We start from the raw sequence: 19755 nt of genomic DNA on the forward strand, positions 1-19755 counted from the left end.
TTGAAAGTAAAAGATGAACTCTCTTTTCAAAGGGGTTTATTATTTCATGGAACCCGATTATTATCTCCTCCTTCACTGAGAGATGATCTTATCAATCTTGCTCATGAGAGTCATCCAGGAATATCCAAGACCAAAGAGAAGCTAAGATTGTCATTCTGGTTGCCAGGCATGGATATTCCGATAGAGAGAAGTGTAAGAGAGTGTGATGAATGTTTAGAGAGCAACAAAGCATTGAACTGTAAGGCACAGCCGATGATACTGAGAGATTTACCCAAAGGACCATGGGAGGATGTGGCATTAGATATTCTTAGTCTCATCAGATTTACAGGTGTGTATGAAAATGTTATCTTACTTTTAGACATGTTTTCTAGATGGCTAGGAGTGTCTATCACTAACTCAATTGAAACTAGTGATGTAGTTACGTTTCTTGACCAAGTGTTTGCGAGAGAAAGATTCTCTTTAACATAGTTGTCTCACAGTGGAGTACAATTGGTATCGAGAGAAATGGAGAGTTATGTTGGAAGAAAGAACTTCTAAAGAAGGTAAATCATTACAGGTTGATTCCTCACACAACCACAGAGGTGGCTCTGTTTCAGTTGTTTCGTAAAAGAAAGGCAAACACTTTCATTTGTCCAGCATGGAAAAACAAAAATATGGAGGGTGGATTGCATCCTGAGAAAGATTTGGATAAAGTTAGAGAATTGGAACAAAAGAAAAGACAGAGCAACAAGAAATGTTTTGACATTTGTAAAGCAGTGAAAGAAACAGTAATACAAGTAGGTGATGTGGTGAAAGTTAGGAATCATCCTGGAATTAACCCAACACAATCCAAATCTAAATTTATGTGGCCATTAAAGGGCATTAAAGTATTCAAGAATGCAGTCAGACAGCAGATCACAGGAGATGGAACCTAAACAGAATAGCAAAACTGCCAATAACATCAAGAGCGGAAGGAAAGGGGAGACTGATAATTGACAATTGCAATCGTATGAATGGTGATAAAGGTCTGAGGAGGAGAACTAGGAGGTGCGAGAAGCCAAGTTATTTACAAGATTATGTTTAACTGATTTTCTGTCTAGAATATACTTCTAATTTATGTTATTTTTTATGTGCTTTGCTGTTTAAAAAACAAAAAGAAGAATAAACTATTTTATTAGTATATACATTAATTCTTCGTTTTGTGGAAAGGGAGATGTGTGGTATCTGACCATTCACTATGACCACTTACTATGTCATCACATTCTAGCACCTGGGGGGTTGGAACATAAAGGGTCAGTATAAGCCGGGCTGGGGAATGTGATGCATCTGTTGGTGTTGGCTGAGGCGATTACCTTGAGTTAATAAAGAAGATAACCACCAAGCTTGGAAGTGTATGTATCTTATTTACGAACACCATGCGCGCCCTCGTTTAGAGGTCACCGGCTGTAGAGAACTGATATTGGTGGCAGTGACAGCAGGATCTGTTGTTTACCTGTCGACTGGTAGGACAAGTGGCCTACCAGCCTCTCCTGTGTTTTTAAATTGGACTTCTAGTCCTGTGGAAGAAGGCTCCTTCTCCCATCCATGTGGGACATCCATCCATGGGTACCATTTCGGGACATCCATCCATTGCACGTGTACAGATGAGTAGTACAGATTGTGTGTGATACAGATGTGTATAGCTACACTGGGATCTATTTTGTACTTGTTACGTTCCTGTAGTACCTACGATGGCTGGTTGGAGCCCAGAGAGAAGATGTGAATTGTAAGTTCTCCCCCCAAGCATTCCAGGGATCCATTGTAGAATGAGGAGCATTAAGGAAAGGAGACAGAAGGATGCTTGGAAAGGAGTATCCCCATCCCTATTCAGGCCCACGGTTGTCCAGAAAGGCACCAAAAGTTAACTAGTTAAAAGGGGCAGCCTTCCCTGCCTTTATGCCCTCCTTGCGTGTTTCCCTAAAAGGAGACTCCCAACTTCACCCACCATCCCACTCACATCCTGTGACAAAGACTTTGGTTGGACCAGTCTGAGTGAAATAAGCAGAAGGGCTGACCTGCTCAGACCGCGTCTTAGAGCTAACCGAACACACAAGTGCTGTCTGCAACTTTAGGATAGAGCTAGGATAGAAATTCCATCTAGTGTGGCAAGATTTCTCTTCTAGGAACCTGGGTCTCACCACCAGGGGTGAACAGGAAACTTTTATTTTATTGTTGAGGTATAGACCGCCAATTCCCTTTGCCACGTTTAGTACCAGAAACCTGGAGGAACTTTGACCAAAACTGGCAAGAGAGACATCTTGGACCCAGCTCTCATGGACAGAGCTAACTAATTGCTAAGAATGGCCCTTGGAAGCACCTTTATACAAAGGAGATGCTGGTCACAAGGAGAGGAACTGTGAAGAAGTTGAGGCAGGACAAGCCAAAGGCATCCACTGCAATGCCAAAAAATGCCTGTGCCACATTGTGTGGGGGAGGTCTTGGAGTCTCTGACATGTCCCCGCACTGAGCCCGGACTGTGTACCTCCACAGATGGAGCATCCAAGTTCTGATGCAACAACCAAGCACCAAGATGTCTTGAGGTTCTACAACCAACAGGACTTCAGTCTGTGATCACTATGGGAGACATGAAAGTGCCAGAAGTGAACTGCATCAACTGAGGGGCCTGCACAAATGACTGAGAACAAGGGGTGGACACATAACTTATTTGGTTTGTAGTTTTGTCTCTACCATGAGGAAGATTGCCAACAATAATACCTCTCCAGCCATAAACACTGCATCTCCACCCGCACCATCCCCGATTTGACTTGCAGTGGCTTCACAAAACCTTAGGGAGGCCTTCTGCATGACTCGACATCTACAGGCTCTGTCAGTTGTACCCACCCTGAAGACGTACTTCACTTCTGAGGTCCATATCCACAAAATAAGCAGAACTTTCAGTGATACGATTAGAGCCAAAGAGAACACAGTTAACTATGTTGTCTCAAGCCGTGAAACCAAGTCTGGGTTGTGTTGATTTACAAAATGGTAGATTATGGGCTGAATTTATCTGACCCTCTCCTCACAGATCTCACTACCCATGTCCAGTCTGCTCATCTCTCTGCTTCTCAACTCATTTAGATGTCAGGGGAACAGTGTTTCCTCTTATCAGGGTTGTTACTGGCTGACCAAAGCGAAAATACATTAGGAGGATTTGAAAGTGTAGACTGGCATCAGACGGACCAACCTACTTATCGTGATCATGTTTGATGCCACTCCGCCAGCATTTGTTCTGTTTGACATACAAACCATGGAGATTGTGGAGAGAAACAATCCAGAAATGTCCAGCACATAGAAAGAAATCTCCCAGTGCATCAAGGACATTGGTTATGCTTTTCGTCAAAGTCAGACCCCCATTTAGGTGTCTGTCAAAAATGTATGTGATAGCAGGCCCACCACGTCATGGTGGACCTGCCATCGCTATGGGCCTTATTTACAAGAAACTGCTGCGTCGTGATCGATGCACCAGTTTTCTTGTGTCATGCTGCGCCCCCCTAACGATGCCATGGTAGCGCTGTATTTACACTACAGTGCTCCAAGGCGCACAGTGTCAACAGCCGCATCAGAAATTCTGACCCAGTTGTGGCGCTAAGTCTTTGCATTGCTGGACTAGTGTCAAAAATGTTAACGCTAGTCCAGTAATGCTAGGGGGGGGCCATTATAAATAGCACAGCATCATATTAAAGCCTGCTCTGAGCAGGCGTTAAAAAAATGACACTGTGAAGGTGCAGAATGGCGTAGTGGAATCTTGTAGATTTCTGCGGGCCTTTTTGCGGGGGAACGCCGACCTTGCATACATTATACCTGACGCATGTATAATGTGGCCAAAAGGCTTTACAAACTGGCACAATGATCCCATTGCACTGGTTTGTAAATACAGCAACGTGTAGGGGCTGTTTGCACTGCCGTAGCGTAAGAAAATAATGGTGGTACAGTGGTGCCAGGGGCTTGTAAATGAGTCTCTATGTTCTTTTCCACCTTGAGGCACTGGAGGCAGAATCACTGACAACCCAGCCATAGGGTGATGGGCTTGCCAAAGCCCAAGTGATGCCCTTCATGTTCTTCACCAGTCTTGTGATTAAAGCGTGTGTAATCACAAGTAGTGAGCGGTCGCTGAGATCTGTATGTTAGTACTGATATAGCATGAACCCTAGAAATGTCACTACTCAACCAAGATGGTCTGGCTGCCATCAGATACAGAGAAGCAGCTAAGATACAGAGGCCCATATTTATACTTTTTAGCGCCGCATTTGCGTAATTTTTTTACGCACAAGAGGCGCAAACTTACAAAATACAATTATTTTGCAAGTTTGCGACGTTTTTGCATCAAAAAATGAAGCAAATGCGGTGCTAAAAAAGTATAAATATGGGCCAGAGTTCACAACCAAGATAAATGTTGCTGATCAGGAGCACGTCTTTATGTCTCATTTCCCCTTTTTTTCTTTATTTGTGCATATTAGAGGCAAATCACTGAGTGCATCCACTGATAAACGGTGAAGTACAACACATCAGTGTATCAGAGAAGCAAATGAGCTCGACTTTTTCTAGGTGGGTTTGAAAAGGAGTTTCCTATTAAGAAATTTGTAAGTAAAATGCAGTCAAACTGCGATTTTACAGTTTTACTGCAAATGTTTCCAATGAGCTTATCTAGCAATTCATAGGTCTTACGGCCATCTCTGAAAGACAAATCATGAATGTTTACTTCTGCATCTGCTATAGTGCCCAGCAGCAGTATTTGTTTGCAGCAACAAATCTCTTATGTGCCTTTCAGAACAATGTGCGCATCATAAAAACATTAAGAGGCAGATTTATGGAAAGTGGAGCTGCCCCAAGTGCGGCGCCACTTTCCTTGCGCCCCTTAGCGCCCCCTATAGTCACCATGTATGCACCGTATTTAAAATATGGCGTACCATGGCGCAGGGTGGGGGCAATAGCCACTTTAGCGCCGCCTTATTATAAAAAAAATGACGCTAGGGTGGCTCTAGGCGCTCTTAAATTTACCCCTAGATTATGAAAGATACATTTTCTTATGCGACGCAAGAAATACGGAGTCCAAATACTCAGTCCATTATTTCAGTGTTTCAGTGCCATTTATTAGTAAGGATGTTTCACTCAGGACAGGTTTTGGGCATTGAATGGCCCACCACATAAATTCCAGAACTGTCAGTTTATTTCTTGGAATGCACTTCTTATCATTTATTCCAAACGAACAGTTGAAAGTTAGCACTTGGTAGCCATCACTTGTCTCCCTCTCTGCCACTTTTCTCTTTCTCTGTTATTCTCTGGCACATTTCAAGTAGAACTGACCTGCAAAAGAAAATATTTTGAAACCTTAATGTTAGGCATAGAACAGTATATGTGACAGGTCAGACTCCCAAGGCAGCCCGTGGTAGGACATGAAAGTAGATACGGAGACAACCTGTGACCAGTCAGTCACGAAACAGCTAAACCATCTTACAGCTGGTCCTAAGATATCTCTCATCCCAGGTCTCAGCCAAGATGACTTCAAAGACATTGACCTTATCAACCCGCAGTAGATGGTACCTGATGTTCCAGAACTTTCAGTACTGGAGTCTGTGGTCAAACACAGGCTGGGCAAGACAGGAGCCACTCCTGGCAGCATACCCCCTGCAACCTTGGAGCCAGCCTGATGCAGATCCATTAGATCTCTGGATTCCAAATTCCTGGAGAGCCAATTAGACTGCCTTTTTTACCTGTCCATGGGGGGTCAGAGATATAGGACTGGGTGTTTAGAACAAGACAAAGATTCCAAAGGATGCTTTTGGAAAAGATCAAGCACTATCGCTCATTTCCATGGCCAATGACTGGTTCATGAAGTCATGAAGTATTCACCAAGAAAGGGTTGGCGGTTAGAACAAACCTCGGGAAAAGCAGAAATGGAGGAGGGATCGTCAGGGACTACCAGATTTCAAGATAGACAGGCCACTTATGACTTGTGGTGACCGGAATTATTGCAGTATTATTTACAGCGATAGGAGCAGGGCCGTTGAAAGAGACAAACATTTTCTCATAGTTTGTAGTCATTTTTCCAGTCAGAGAACAAGGAAAATTTTCTCCCAACAATTGCAAAACCTCAATGTTTAAAATTGTCAGCTTATTCATGATTGAGGACGCCTACCTGGCGAATTGGAACAAGCTCTACTATTTGAGATAAAGAAACCAGATTCTATCCACACAGCTGAAGATCCTAGGGCCTCATTAAGATATTGGCGGATGGGCCACTCTCTCACAATGGTGATGGATATCCCATCTGCCGAAATTCAAATCCCATAGAATACAATGGGATTTCGATTTTGTCAGACAGGATATACGTCACCGTTGTGACAGAGTAATCCCTCTGCCAATATCTAAATCAGGCCCTTAGTTTTCATAGCTTTTCTTAAAGGAGAAGAGCCCCTATCAAAACTGAAAATGATGGCTGTCGCAGTTTACAGCAAATGTTGCAGAGATATTATCAATGATGTCATAGAAGATGTTATGGGTGTTGTAAAATGTGGGGTAATTGGATGTGCATGGCAAAAGGGTGTGAGTTACAGTCACTTTAGGGCACGAGTTATAGTTACTTGAAATAACTCTAACAGTTGGATTTCTTTGGTTTTGTGTGAGTAAATTATGAACCTAACAATAAGGTCCCTGTAACCTTTGCTTTTTTAGTGAATTTCTAAGGTTTTATAAATGCTAATTCCTTACTATAACGCCTCTGTTACCTTTGGAATTTTCAGTAAATTTCTATGTGTTTTTGTAACGCAGTGGGGGAAGGGCGCAGGGCCTGGACTGCAGCCAGGCTCTGCTCTTAAACCTCCCGCAAGCAGCCAACCCTTGATACGTATGGCCTTTTGCAGAGCATGGCGGGGGTTGGCCGCAGGGCCTAGCCTGCGGCTGTGGCCGTACGGGCAGGCACATAACATCGCACGGGGTTGGTCAGTCAGGTCCATCTCTCCTAAGGGGTCAGGATACCTGTTTTCGGACCCCTTATGTCCGTTTTTTATTGTTTTTTCCTCCCCCTGGGTCAATGCAAGAAACAAAGTGGCAGCCGAAACGTTCCTCTCAAGTTGTGGCCCGACAATCAGGGCCTTCCTTTTCCCCGGGATCTGCGGATCCACCAATGGTGGATCCGCATCCCTAGATATCTATATTTCTTTTTCTTTTAATAACTCCAAAACTACTGAACGGATTTACAACATTCAGAATATGAGATCTTTCTGGACCAAGATCTAGCTTTTGCCAAATTAGGTGTAATTCTATTCAGCAGTTCGGGCTGTAATGGTGTTCACAATTTCCAGGGGAAACTGCATTGAGAAAACATGTTTTTTTGGACCAATCCCTTTTTCTCAGCTTCTGCTTGGCAGACCACCCCAAAACTTTAGAGAAAGGAGCTGGGGTGGATTAAGGGGGTCATTCCGACCCCGGCGGGCGGGAACCGCCCAAAGACCGCACCGCGGTCAAATGACCGCGGGGGTCATTACAACTTTCCCGCTGGGCCGGCGGGCGATCTCCAAAAGATCGCCCGCCGGCCCAACGGGAAAGCCCCTGCAAAGAGGAAGCCGGCTCCGAATGGAGCCAGCGGATTTGCAGGGGTGCGACGGGTGCAGTGGCACCCGTCGCGATTTTCAGTGTCTGCAAAGCAGACACTGAAAATCTTCATGGGGCCCTGTTAGGGGGCCCCTGCACTGCCCATGCCAGTGGCATGGGCAGTGCAAGTGCCCACAGGGGCCCCACGACACCCGTTCCCGCCATCCTGTTCCTGGCGGTAAAAACCGCCAGGAACAGGATGGCGGGAAGGGGGTCGGAATCCCCAGCGCCGCCATGGAGGATTCCCTGTGCCAGGGGTAAACCGGTGGGAAACCGCCGGTTCCCCTTTTCTGACCGCGGCTTTACCGCCGCGGTCAGAATAGCCCAGGAAGCACCTGGTTTGAAACCGCCAGGGTCGGAATGAGGGCCTAAATCTTTTTTGTGAATGTTTTGTGAAGGATTGTCAAACAGCGACACCCTTTCAGGCTTAGAGTATTGCATAAACTATGCAAAAAAGAAGCAGAGAATTCTGGGTAGTTCCCAAGTTTAGGTGAGGAGCAGTTCTGTATAGAGCACCCTACAACACCAGTGACACGCTGAACCTGCTCACCTAAAATGTCTGTTTTTCTAGCAAAGTTTTTAAGCAAAGGATTAGCACAGTACTATCCATGCCAAGCTAGAAAGGGACAAGGTCTTTTGCCATTTCTACAACAAAGACATTAAACATAGGATTAGCACAGAGCCATCCACACCATCTGTGATGTCATCAGTGATGTCATAGAACATGTCACGAGCGAGGTAATTGTGAGGTCATAAGTAATGCATGGCGGGGTCAAGTTAAACTGGTAATTTTCTGTGCATTTAGTTTAAAACATTAATGTTGTCGCCTTACATATTCACCTAACTATATTGTTACTTTAACCTTTTTTCAGTAACTATATATATATATATATATATATAAAATGTAATTTAAAAAAAAGATAACCACCTATGTGGGTAGTAAAGCTCAGCATTGTAAAATGTCTAAAATGGCCCCTGTGGTAAAGGTGCTTAATGGTAATTATTGTGTGGTAAATGTAACATACCACAGGAAGGTTTTGTCTCATTCCATGCACCTACCAGATAGAATGTCAGAGACTAAGATGGGACTGTTGCACCTGAATTATTATGAAAGGTTGTCCCAAGGGAACATCCCAGGTTAGCCTAGGATTTGGCTGTCCCCACGAACGTGAGGACAGTTAATGATTTTTCACAACTTTTATTACCATCTGCAATATTTTGAATAAGCATTAGTTGGACATTGATTCATTGATTATGGGTTGATTTTGCAGAGGCATGGGAATATAAAAACATGGAAGTTGGGTGTAGTATATCCTCAAAAAGCCCCAAAACTCAGAAAAGACTTTTGTAAGGATAAGTGGTTTATTTTGCTAATAAGACATTTACATCTATTTAAAAAATACTCTGAAATTCTCTGAAAATCATTCATAGCTGGTTTGTGGAATGGTAATGCATGGTGATGTAGTATTCTTGAAAAAGGTGAGTCTTCAACTCTATTCTAAATTGGATCTGCGCTGGGGCGGTCCTGATGGATGCAGGGATGTTGTTCCAGACCCTGGGCTCATATAAAGAAAAGCCCTGTTGTGTTATTTCTTTCGTTTTTACACTTCTTAGTCTGCAGCCAGATTATGTCTGGAGTGTGGATATGCTAAGAAACACCAGAGGTGGTTATCTGGTCTGCAAGATGGCAGGGCTGCTGGTCGGGATGGCTTTGTAAATGGTGCATCTGGTTTTGTAGATGGTGCGGATTGGCAAGTGGGGCTACAGGAGTTTCATAAAGGTGTGGGGAGATCATATTTCTTTAGGCCCTGGATGAGATGTGCTGCAGAACGTGGGATGCTTCTGTGGGGTGCCAGTGTGAGGCTGGGAGGCCGTGGAGCAGGGTGTTACTATTAAATAGAAGCCGTAGTACGGGAGTATGACAGCAGTTCTGTATTCACTTACAGGAAGAAACGGTTGCACTTTCTTTAAAAGAGACAGATGATTAGGGGCGAGCGCAAAGTGCTCCGTCCCTCTTCTAATCTCTCTTTAGGGGGATTTTAACCAGGCCCATGTTATGTCAGTCACTTTCATTGGCTTGTGGGCTTGCCTTTTAAAATCTGCTTGTTTTCATTCGTGAAAGGCATGCGCAGGTCATGCCTTTTCTGGTGTTTAGCCCTCCTCGAGAGCACCGGTAAACTACTGGAAACATATGAGGCTCCATATTTTCCATATGGTTTCTGGACTACTTTTTCATTTTATTTCGCAGAGCGATCGCGCTCGGTTTTTTTTCTTGATTTAATGTGGCCATAAAAGACCGGTTAGGTGTTTATAACGCTAATGGCTCTAATTCGATGTAATGTGAATCCCGTTGCATTGCACAGGGTGCATTCAAGTGACTTGGTATCCAGTGAAAGTTGGGGTTCAAAGCTGGCAATGCTCATGTCATTCAGCCAAGTTTGGACTCATTTTTAGGGTCAACCCTGCGAGTGCATGCACCAGCGCATGCCTCTCACATGTGAGATGCTGTTGTCTTCAGTAAAGGAGTTGAAGCCCACCTGTCGCTCACCATTTGTTGGATTGCGTGGCACTCTTCCTAACAGCCTCTTTATTCATCAAGGCATGTCTGGCATCATTTCCTTTCCTCTGTGTGGAGCAGGGACCACCACTAATTAATTTCAACTTAATTGGTGTCTGTCCACTACTCCCGATGTGATCGAGGTAATATTTTGTTATAACTTCCAGTGCCCTACAAACAGAAGGTTTGCGACTGGCAAAAACGTGCCCAACAGGACACATAAAATTGCAAAGTTTTATTTTTTAAGCCTAACTTTATTTTATTTTGTTACGTTGTCTTTCCTCAATTTCAACAAAAGTTTTTTTTTTGGTTTTGAATTGTGGGCGCTGTGATCAAAAGATAACAATTAACTTGTTTGAAATATGCGAGACCCATTGCATTGCAAATGCATGTGATTTTTTGTTGTTCTTGACAAATAACAGGAATTTTGGCTTTGTTGGGTTGAGCTTCAGTTGGTTGGGGTTTGATTGGCCTTTGAGAGTCATGACTCAACAAAACCACCAGCCCAGGCCAATAAATCAATGTCTAACAACTGCTTATTCTTTAGAAAATACTTTTTTACTGAAACCACACTGAGGCCCTCACTACAGGTTTGGCAGTCCCATGACCAGCACAGTGGCGATGGCGGTTGCACCGCCGGTGGCCCAGCAGGGAAGACCACCATATTATGAGCATGGCGGTGTTCCCAACAGAACACAGCCAATACACCACCAGTGCCTCCAGTGCGGACAGACCGCTGCAGCCGGTGGCAGGCATCTTCAGGCCAGAGGAGACCATGTTTCCGCCGACCATATTACGAGGTTGCACACCGCCAGTATTTCTGGGGCGGTTACACCGCCACAAAAAGCCTGGTGGAAACGAACAACATTAAAGGAGACACTCACCTCCAGGAACACAGACATGTCCGCAGCTGCCATGGAACCCGAACTTGAAGTCTTCCCACTTCTCCTGTGGGCCATACTAATCCAGAACCAGCGGCGGTGACGAAGACAACAACCGTAAGTACACCCACCTAGCACACACTGGAGGGAAGGCCATTAGTACACACCCATAAACAACACACAAACCCGGCACAGCTAAACACGGCTGCACACACATGCAAACATACACCCGTACCAACACACAAAGACATCTACATACACACACACAAACAACACACACCACGTCCAACATACATGTACCATACACATGCCACACCGTGCACACACGCCACCGTCAAACTCATCTACACACAGCACCACTGAGTCACACAACTGCAACACCATCATAACCACACAAAGGCATTGTCAAAGAGGCATACTGCACACCTCTACAGGAAAACACATACTAGCAGCAACATTTAACAACAGCACACAACTAAAACAAACAATAACACTGACAAACAATGTGTCTGAGCACATGCCATGTCCACCCAACCCACAAAGTACATCACAGATGCATCACAACACACACACCACTACAACACAATGCCACACAACACCAACACAACACATCACAACATGTTTGTAGCACAACTCACCCACACAACTCATGCTGCTACACAAACACATCACATACACAGAAGACACACCAAATCGCACAGGTGCAACACATACATGTGGAAGGAAAGTCAGGACAAGTTTGTAACCATCGACAGCAATGGTGAAATGGTGCAGATATATTAAAATATATAAGTAGATGTATAAAAAACTATTTACAAAATGGGCCTACTGGCCAGTCCAATAGTCCTCAGTGCCCCTGGCACACTGGGCAATGTCTCTTGGCCCAACTTGACTCCTGACTGCAAAGTTGCCTCCACATGGCAGGGGCATCAATGGGGCAAGCAGACACCTCAGTGGTGATGGGGGGTAGAGGTAGGGGCTTGGGTTTGGAAGAGGGTCCTTTGGCTTAGGCTTTGTGGGGGTGTTGGCCTTAGACCTCAACTTAGGGGGAGGACCCTTGGTTTTAGGTTTGGGAGGGCTCTCCCTAGGTTTTGTGGGGGTCGAAGTCTTAGGTGTGGTAGGGACATGGGCAGCACCAGGGGGGCCATGGGAGGACTGGGAGGTGGAAGTACTGTGTCTGGGGAGGTTAGCACGGTGCTCGGGGGAAACAGGAACTGGGTCAGTGGGCGGGAATAGGGCAAACTCATACACAAATCTTTTTCTAGGAACACATGGGAAAAATGTTTGGGAGTGGAGGGAGAGGGAGTGCTTGAGAGGTGTGTACGGGTATGTGCCTTGGATGCTGGTGCATGGGTGGATGCCATGTGTGTGCTGGGTTTCTGTTGGGGGTGTGTGTGTGTGTGTGTGTGTGTGTGTGTGCAGGCGTTTAGGTGTACTGGGAGGATGGGGGGAGGAGATGCAGGGAGATGCCAGGTTGGATGTGTGTGTCTGATGGGGTGGTGTGTGCAGGTAAGGTGGATGTACGGGTGTTGGTAGTCATGGTGAGTGCGCATGTAGTGTATGGGGTGGATGTATGCAGGTCTGGTATTGTGGTGATAGTGGGCATGAGGGGACTGGTGGCTGGATCTGGGAGTTTTGATGTGGTGATAGCAGATTTGAGTGGTGTAGTGTCTGTGAGGGAGGAGGTGGTGGGGGAGTTTGTGTAGAGAGTGGATGTTGTTGTGTCTGCATGTGTCTGTTGTCTGTGTGCATGGCGGTGGTGTGACTTGTGGTGCCTGATTTTATGTTTGTGAACTGTGTCTGTTGAGGTGTATGAATGGGGTCTGACTGTGTGCTTTGTATGAATGTGGGGAGAGGCGTGTGGGATTGGGCACAGGTAGCTGGAGGGGGGACAGGAGACGAAGGGACACTGGCTGCCGTCAACGAGGAGGCCATAGCATGAAAGGATCTCTGCAAGCCAGTCAGGGAACCGTGAATGCCTTCCAGGTAGGCATTCGTCTGTTGCATCTGTGATGCCAGTCCCTGGATGGCATTCACAATGGTTGACTGTCCCACAGAGATGGACCTCAGGAGGCCAAGAGCCTCCTCATTGAGGGCAGCAGGGCTGACTTGGGCAGGGGCAGAGATGCCTGCAAAGCGGAGACTCCAACCCTCCTGGGTGAGCAGGCACAGGCAACTGGGTGGGGAGCTACAGGGAGGGTGGTGCTGATAAGGATGGTGGCGGACAAGGATGGTGCTAGGCTGGTCCCAGATGGGTCTGTCACCACCAGGGAGCATCCATTGGAAGAGGGATCCGTAGATGATGTAGTCGTTCTGGTCTCCTTCGTGGCACTCCCCTCGCCCTCCGTCCCACTGCTCCCCTCGGCTCCACTGGTCTCAGCCTCCTGGGTCCCATGGGCTGCAGGTCCCCACTTGCCGGTGCCCCTTCTCCTTCGCCTAATGATGCTGATGCACACAAAAACAGAGGAGGAAAGGGAGGGAGGGATGGAGAGGAAGAAAGGGTGCCATGGGTCAATACCTACCCATTATTCACCCGGAGTAACAACCTCAAAATCTGCTGATAGGCCATGTCATTGAATGCCTTTGAACTGACATGCACATCTGGCTGAAATCATAGGACAAACTGAAGCTATGCAGTGAAGACCTACTGATGTGGAAAATATGGCACACCTTGACTTGATGTAGGGTCCTACAATGCACAGTAGCACTGTACTTGCCAGACTACCATGCTCGTTTACATAGACATACCCTGTACTCCTTACCCATACGATTCCTGCATGACAAGGTGGGAAGCCAACAAATCCATTAACAATGTGTACAGTAATATCTTAGCCCCCTGAAGCCATCTACACCTACAGCATGAGGCAGCGGATTGAGAACTCACCTCTGTAATAATGGCAGACTAATACTGATGGCAATGCCCTAACACCTCAGGTATACTGTTGTTGATGGAAGGATCTGCTCTCTCAAAAGATGAGTAATGTGTCCTGACAAACTCAAACAAGGGAGTACGTCCCCGCATGAGTCACTATCTGCCTGGCATTGGCAGACATAATCGAGTAAAATCCTGCCTGGGTGGCTCATACCCATAGCCAATGTGCAAGTATCAATGATCTACACCACATCTTCCCACTAGTAGGCTACCCAAACCCATACATGCCTACCATTAGCCAGTTGTGAGTGTGTACTTACCCCCTTGTGGATGCTGTGCTGCCCTCAAGCGTCCATCCACCTCAGGGTAGGCCACTGCCAAAATGCGGGCTGTTAGAGGGGTCAGGGTCCCTGAGGCACCCCTCCCTCGTTGGGAGGACATCCCCAGCTGGGCCTCAGCGGTCTTATGGGCCCAGCATCGCAGGTCCTCCCACTGCTTTCTGCAGTGGGTGCTTCACCAAGCCTGGACCCCCAGGGTCTGCACTTGCTTGGCGATGGCACACCAAATCCCCTTCTTCTGATGGGCGCTTACCAGACAGACAGAAGGAGAAAGTCATGTAGCGTGGCATCACAGCAACAGCAGTGGACTCTACACATCATACACACCTCATGACCACACAAACGTGCACGTACGCCACTAACACACAAAATCCTTTGCCATCTACATGCATCCACTTGGTGTGCGTCATCACAACGTCACACACATCACAAGCAGACAGGACAGGAACATTTGACTCACCTGCTGCTCTGGTGCCCGATATAATTGTCCATACAAGGGTAGGACCCCGTCTATTAGCTTCTCCAGCTCCTCCTGGGTGAACGCAGGGGCCCTATCTCCTGCAGGACTTGGCATAATGGCTTCCAGAGACAGAACACAGCAGCACACACAGTGGAGGTCTTGCTTGCACGAGTGTCAAGAGTCAAGTGAGTTATGCAACAAAAAATGGCGGTCACGTCCCCCGCATACATGACTGTTACCGCCGGCGGTGATCATCATTGGCCCCAGTCTCGTGTAGGCAACAATTTTAGCCTATGAGGAGTTGCACAGCGATTGACACCGCCTCCCGCCATGAATACTAACGCCGGCGGAATTAGGTCACTTCCATCTGTCCTGTGCTTGCAGGACAGGCGGCTGCAATTTTACATACATTTTGTGTATTGTGAATGATAAGTGCGTCATGAATGATTTTAGTAACATTTGCACAGTTGACCTATGTTCACACATGACAACATGGTACACATATTTGATCTTCATGCATAGTGTTGTTGGATGTACAGATGACTATGACACGACATGTGCAGTCACTTGCTGGCTCATAGACGGGGTAACCATATCTAAATGTTCAAATTTCACATACACCTCATTACCTATGGAAATAGGGTGTTGTTACATGGAAGTGTCAAATGTATCATGTCTGGCAAACTGTCCATCTGGGCCTGGAACTGTCATCAACACCCTCAGTCTACATGGCCAAATGGATTCAGTTTTTCAGCGTTATGTCCACACTACTCTTGTGTGCTACGTGTATTGTGTTCGATGGCTTGTGAACTGACAACATCAACTTGTGGTTATTCCTCTCTCCCATTCCTAGATTCCATGTAATGGTGAGAATGAGACATGCACCTGTGTACCGGACCCTTGTCGATCTTGCTACCCTGGAAGAAAGACACATCATACAGACCTATCTTCTGAACGGTCAGACCATCATGGAACTGTGTAACCGGTTGGAGCCAGATCTCTTGTCTACCATACGTTATCCCTATGCCATACCTCCAACAGTGCAGGTGTTGTCTGTGCTACACTTCCTTGCCTCAGGCTTGTTCCAGATCACAGTGGGCTTGGCAGCAGGGATGTCACAGCCCATCTTCAGTCATGTGTTGAAGGATACACTGTGTGCTTTACTTAAACATCTGGACCGCTCCATCAGGTTCCCCCAATGTGCGGATTTGCCCACTGTTAAAGCTGGCGTCTATGATATGGCACGTATCCCTCATGTGATAGGGGCCATAGATGGCACCCACATTACTCTGGTACTTCCCAGGGCCAATGAACAAGTGTACAGGAACAGGAAAAACTTTTACTCCATAAATGTCCAGGTTGTGTGTCTCGCTGACCAGTATATCTCCCAAGTGATGGCCAAGTTTCCTGGTTCTGTGGATGACTCCTACATTCTGAGGAACAGCAATGTCCCACACATGATGGTCAACTACAGAGAGAGAGGGCCTGGCTCATTGGTATGTCTCCAATTGTATGTCGGCATCTGTTATCTCACCTCTCTTTACATACTGCCCTCTGTCACTACACACATTGTGATGTGTCAAATCTTTTGTGCACACAGGCGACTCTGGCTATCTTAACCTGTGGTGGCTGCTAACACCAGTGAGATACCCGACCACAGATGGGGAAGACCATTTCAATGAGGCTACTGAAGGCCAGATTCCGGTGTCTACACATCCTAGGAGGTGCCCTGCTCTACAGACCACTAAAGGTGTGCCAGATAGTTGTTGCGTGCTGCATGCTACACAATCTAGCCCTGAGACATCACATCCTGTTACTGGATGTTGAGGAGGTGGCAGCTGGACCAGTGGCTGATGATGGTGACACAGATAGGGATGAGGAGGCAGGTGATGAGGATGCATCTGACACTAGAACAGAGTTGATCAAACAGTACTTTCTATGACATACAGGTATGTGTTTATTATGTTGCATGTGTACTGTACTGCTGTCTGCCTTGTGGCATTGCTCCTCCTGATGTTTGCCATCAGTGGAGGTGGCAAGTGCAGCTATCCCACTGTGTGTGTTTGGGGGACAACTTGTTGGCCATCAGGAGAGGAGTTACTGTTCTGATGTCAGAGCTACTTTAACTAGTCTAGCATCATATCTGCAATGACTTGGGCATGTTGTATGTTCCCTGTAGTGCTATGTCAACTGCAATTGGACTGCCACACATATTGTGGTTAACAGTATTGCTACCTATCCTCACTGTACACCATGGATTAATGACAGTGGGACTTGCCTTTGGTGTAGTAATGTCGGCTGTGAGGGATGTACCATTAGGAATGCATGTGTGGAACATATGGGTCTGCCATAGTAAGATGTGTTAACATTCCACTTGCCTATTCGCACTAGGGAGCTTGACAATGTACTGCATTTGTGTTGGTTGTGCAACATTGACTCTTATCGTGATGTTATCCCTGTCTTGGTCTCTTTGCAGGTCTGTTGGGTGGTGCTACTCTGGTTCCTGGCTTGACTAGTGGCTCCCTTGCCACTGAATTACAGAATATGACTGTTGTACTGTCATACTCCCTGCACATTGCACCCCCTTCTGCCCATCTTCCAGACTTTTAATGGTCAATGTGTTGACTATAGTTACATTTTATACAACAGTAAATCTTACTTATTACAATAAAGACAGATAAGCAGCAGCTGTGCTCAATGCTGTTTATTGTGATACACAAGTGCAATGGGTGAAGAGTGGGGCCATGGTGGCTTAAATCATCAGAGCTGTTGGCCCAGCTGCAGGTAGTACAGGTCCAGTATCAAAGAGCCATAGGAACATGGCGACATGACAGTGGACAGTCAACAGGGTGTATCAGTAGCACACAAGGGAGAATGTTCAGGAGAGGCTTACTTCCTGGCAGGTTTTGGTCTTGGCATCAGGTCCTGCAGGATGTCTGGATGGCGAACCTTGTATGCCTTGGGGTTCCTCAGTTACAGAGGAAGGGGTGCTAGTGGCCTGTGGGTCCTGTGGCAGGGCCTCCATTCCACTAGCTGTGGCAGAAGTGGATGGCTCAGTTGCTATGTGGCTAGTGGAAAGGGCCTGCTGGGTGGAGGACGCATGCAGGATGGTAGTTAGTTCTTTGAGCACCCCTGCAATGGAGGCCATAGTGGCATTGTGTGTCTGCCACTGCTGAATGGCCTCCTTGTGGTATTCCCTCTGCAGCCTCTAGTTCTCTTGCAAGGTAGAGAGGATCTGGCCCATCTTGTCCTGGGATTTCTGGTATGCTCCCAGGACTTTGAGATGGCCTCCTGGCCACTCGTTTCCCTTGTGGGCCTCATCCCTTGGCCCACAGGTGCCCTCCAACTGCCCCTTGCCCTCTGTGCCTGTGCTCACTCACAGTTAAAACAGGACCTTCATCTTCTTGGGTGTGTGGGGTTGACCCTGTACGTGGGGCACACTGCTGATTGGCCAGTCCTTGGAACACAGGTTTGGGGACGAGGGGTTGGCTGTGCGATTGTTGCCACTTGGGTGGGGGACTCAGATATAGTCAGGGTAGGGCTGGTGGTGGTGGAATGACCAGATGGGCCAGGTAAGTCGTAATAGTCCAGACATCCACTGGGGCCTTTATCCTCGGGAGGGCTGGCTGTTTCTGGCATCTTCTGCAAGGTGGCAGTGGCAGGGACACCTGTTGATGGAGAGGGAGAGTGTTACATTGTGGAGGTGTACATCTTTGTTTCATACTCTGGCGCATACAGTGGCTTGACTTGATTCCCAGAGATGGCAATGACAGCTGCAGCACTGCAGACATTGTCTGTGGGTGATAGATTATGACATTAGTTCCATGTTACATTGAGGGTTGTGGATAGTGGATAGCATTGCTGTCATTGCCATGTAGTAGTACGCAGTCGACACATCCAGTTGGTGTAGCTTGTGCGTTGGTTTCACATGCAGATGTTCCACTGTGAAGTGGTTATTGCATCTTTTCATGTGTAGGGAATAATGCATTGTGGGAGTTGTGGTGCTTGCCATTCTGAGTGCTATCCATGCACAAGGGAGGGACTGTGTGGGGATAGTGGCAGTGGGCTGGTGTGGCATGCAGGGGAGGGACATTAGGTGATTGGGGGTGTGCAGTAGTGGACTTTGCGTGAATTGGGGAGTGATAGGGTGGTGGGGAGGCATGCTGTACAGGAGTCTTTGGTGCCAAGGGAGTGCTGTTGACTTACCAGAGTCCAGTCCTCTGGTTATTCCAGTCAGACCCTCTGGATGCATGATGTCCAAGACCTTCTCCTCCCACAATGTGAACTCTGGGGGAGGAGGTGGAGGACCACCGCCAGCCTTGTTGATGGCAATCTGGTATCATGAGGCCCTGGAACGCACTTTCCCCCTAAGGTCGTTCCACCTCTTTCTGATGTCCTCCCTTTTGCATGGATGGGTGCCCACTGAGTTTACCATGTCAACTATCCTCCTCCATAACTCCATTTTCCTGGCTATGGATGTTTCCTGGACGTGTGCTCCCAACGGTTGTGGCTCTACCCTTACGATTTCATCTACCATGTGTCTGTGAATTGTGGGTGCTTTGGAGGGGACATGTTGGTTGTGATGTGGTTTGGGGGAGGGGGGTGTCATTTGCAAGGGTGGGGTGTTTGGGGCTTGATGGGGTTTGGGGGGTGCTTAATTTTGTGCGCTGGTGTGTAGTGGTGTTTGTGTGCAGTTATGATGTGTGCATGGTGTTGATGGTGCAGTTGTGTGATGTGTGTAGTGTATATGTGCATATGGAGTATAAGTGGTAGGTGATGGGTTTGTGGCTCCTTACTGTCTGTAGTTCTAGTTGAAAAGGATTGTGGGTTGTGTGTGGGTGTGTTTTATAGCAGTGGGTGTGTGTAGTGTGGGAATGTGTGTCAGGTGTGGGGTGTCAATTTGAGCGCATCGGTTCGCACCGCCAATAGTTTTCTGCCGTGCAATGAATGTTCTGCTGATCTCTTGGTCGTAATATGGAGGGCGGGATTTTGTCAGCGTGGCGGGGCAGGTGGTGGGACCGCCTCTCTCCTGCCCTCGG

The 19755-nt window shown here is 47.0% G+C and overlaps 1 long non-coding RNA gene across 1 annotated transcript in view; it reads right to left on the reverse strand.

Annotated features, from left to right (window-relative positions):
• Nucleotides 1–5110: 5110 nt before the first annotated feature.
• Nucleotides 5111–19755, reverse strand: part of LOC138285957 (uncharacterized) — a 30327-nt gene continuing 15682 nt past the window's right edge. Inside the window, exon 3 of the long non-coding RNA XR_011201669.1 lies at nucleotides 5111–5322. This is a non-coding gene — a long non-coding RNA (uncharacterized lncRNA). The remainder of the gene's footprint in view (nucleotides 5323–19755) is intronic.

Source organism: Pleurodeles waltl, chromosome 3_1 (assembly GCF_031143425.1).
Source record: "Pleurodeles waltl isolate 20211129_DDA chromosome 3_1, aPleWal1.hap1.20221129, whole genome shotgun sequence".
NCBI lineage: Eukaryota > Metazoa > Chordata > Amphibia > Caudata > Salamandridae > Pleurodeles > Pleurodeles waltl.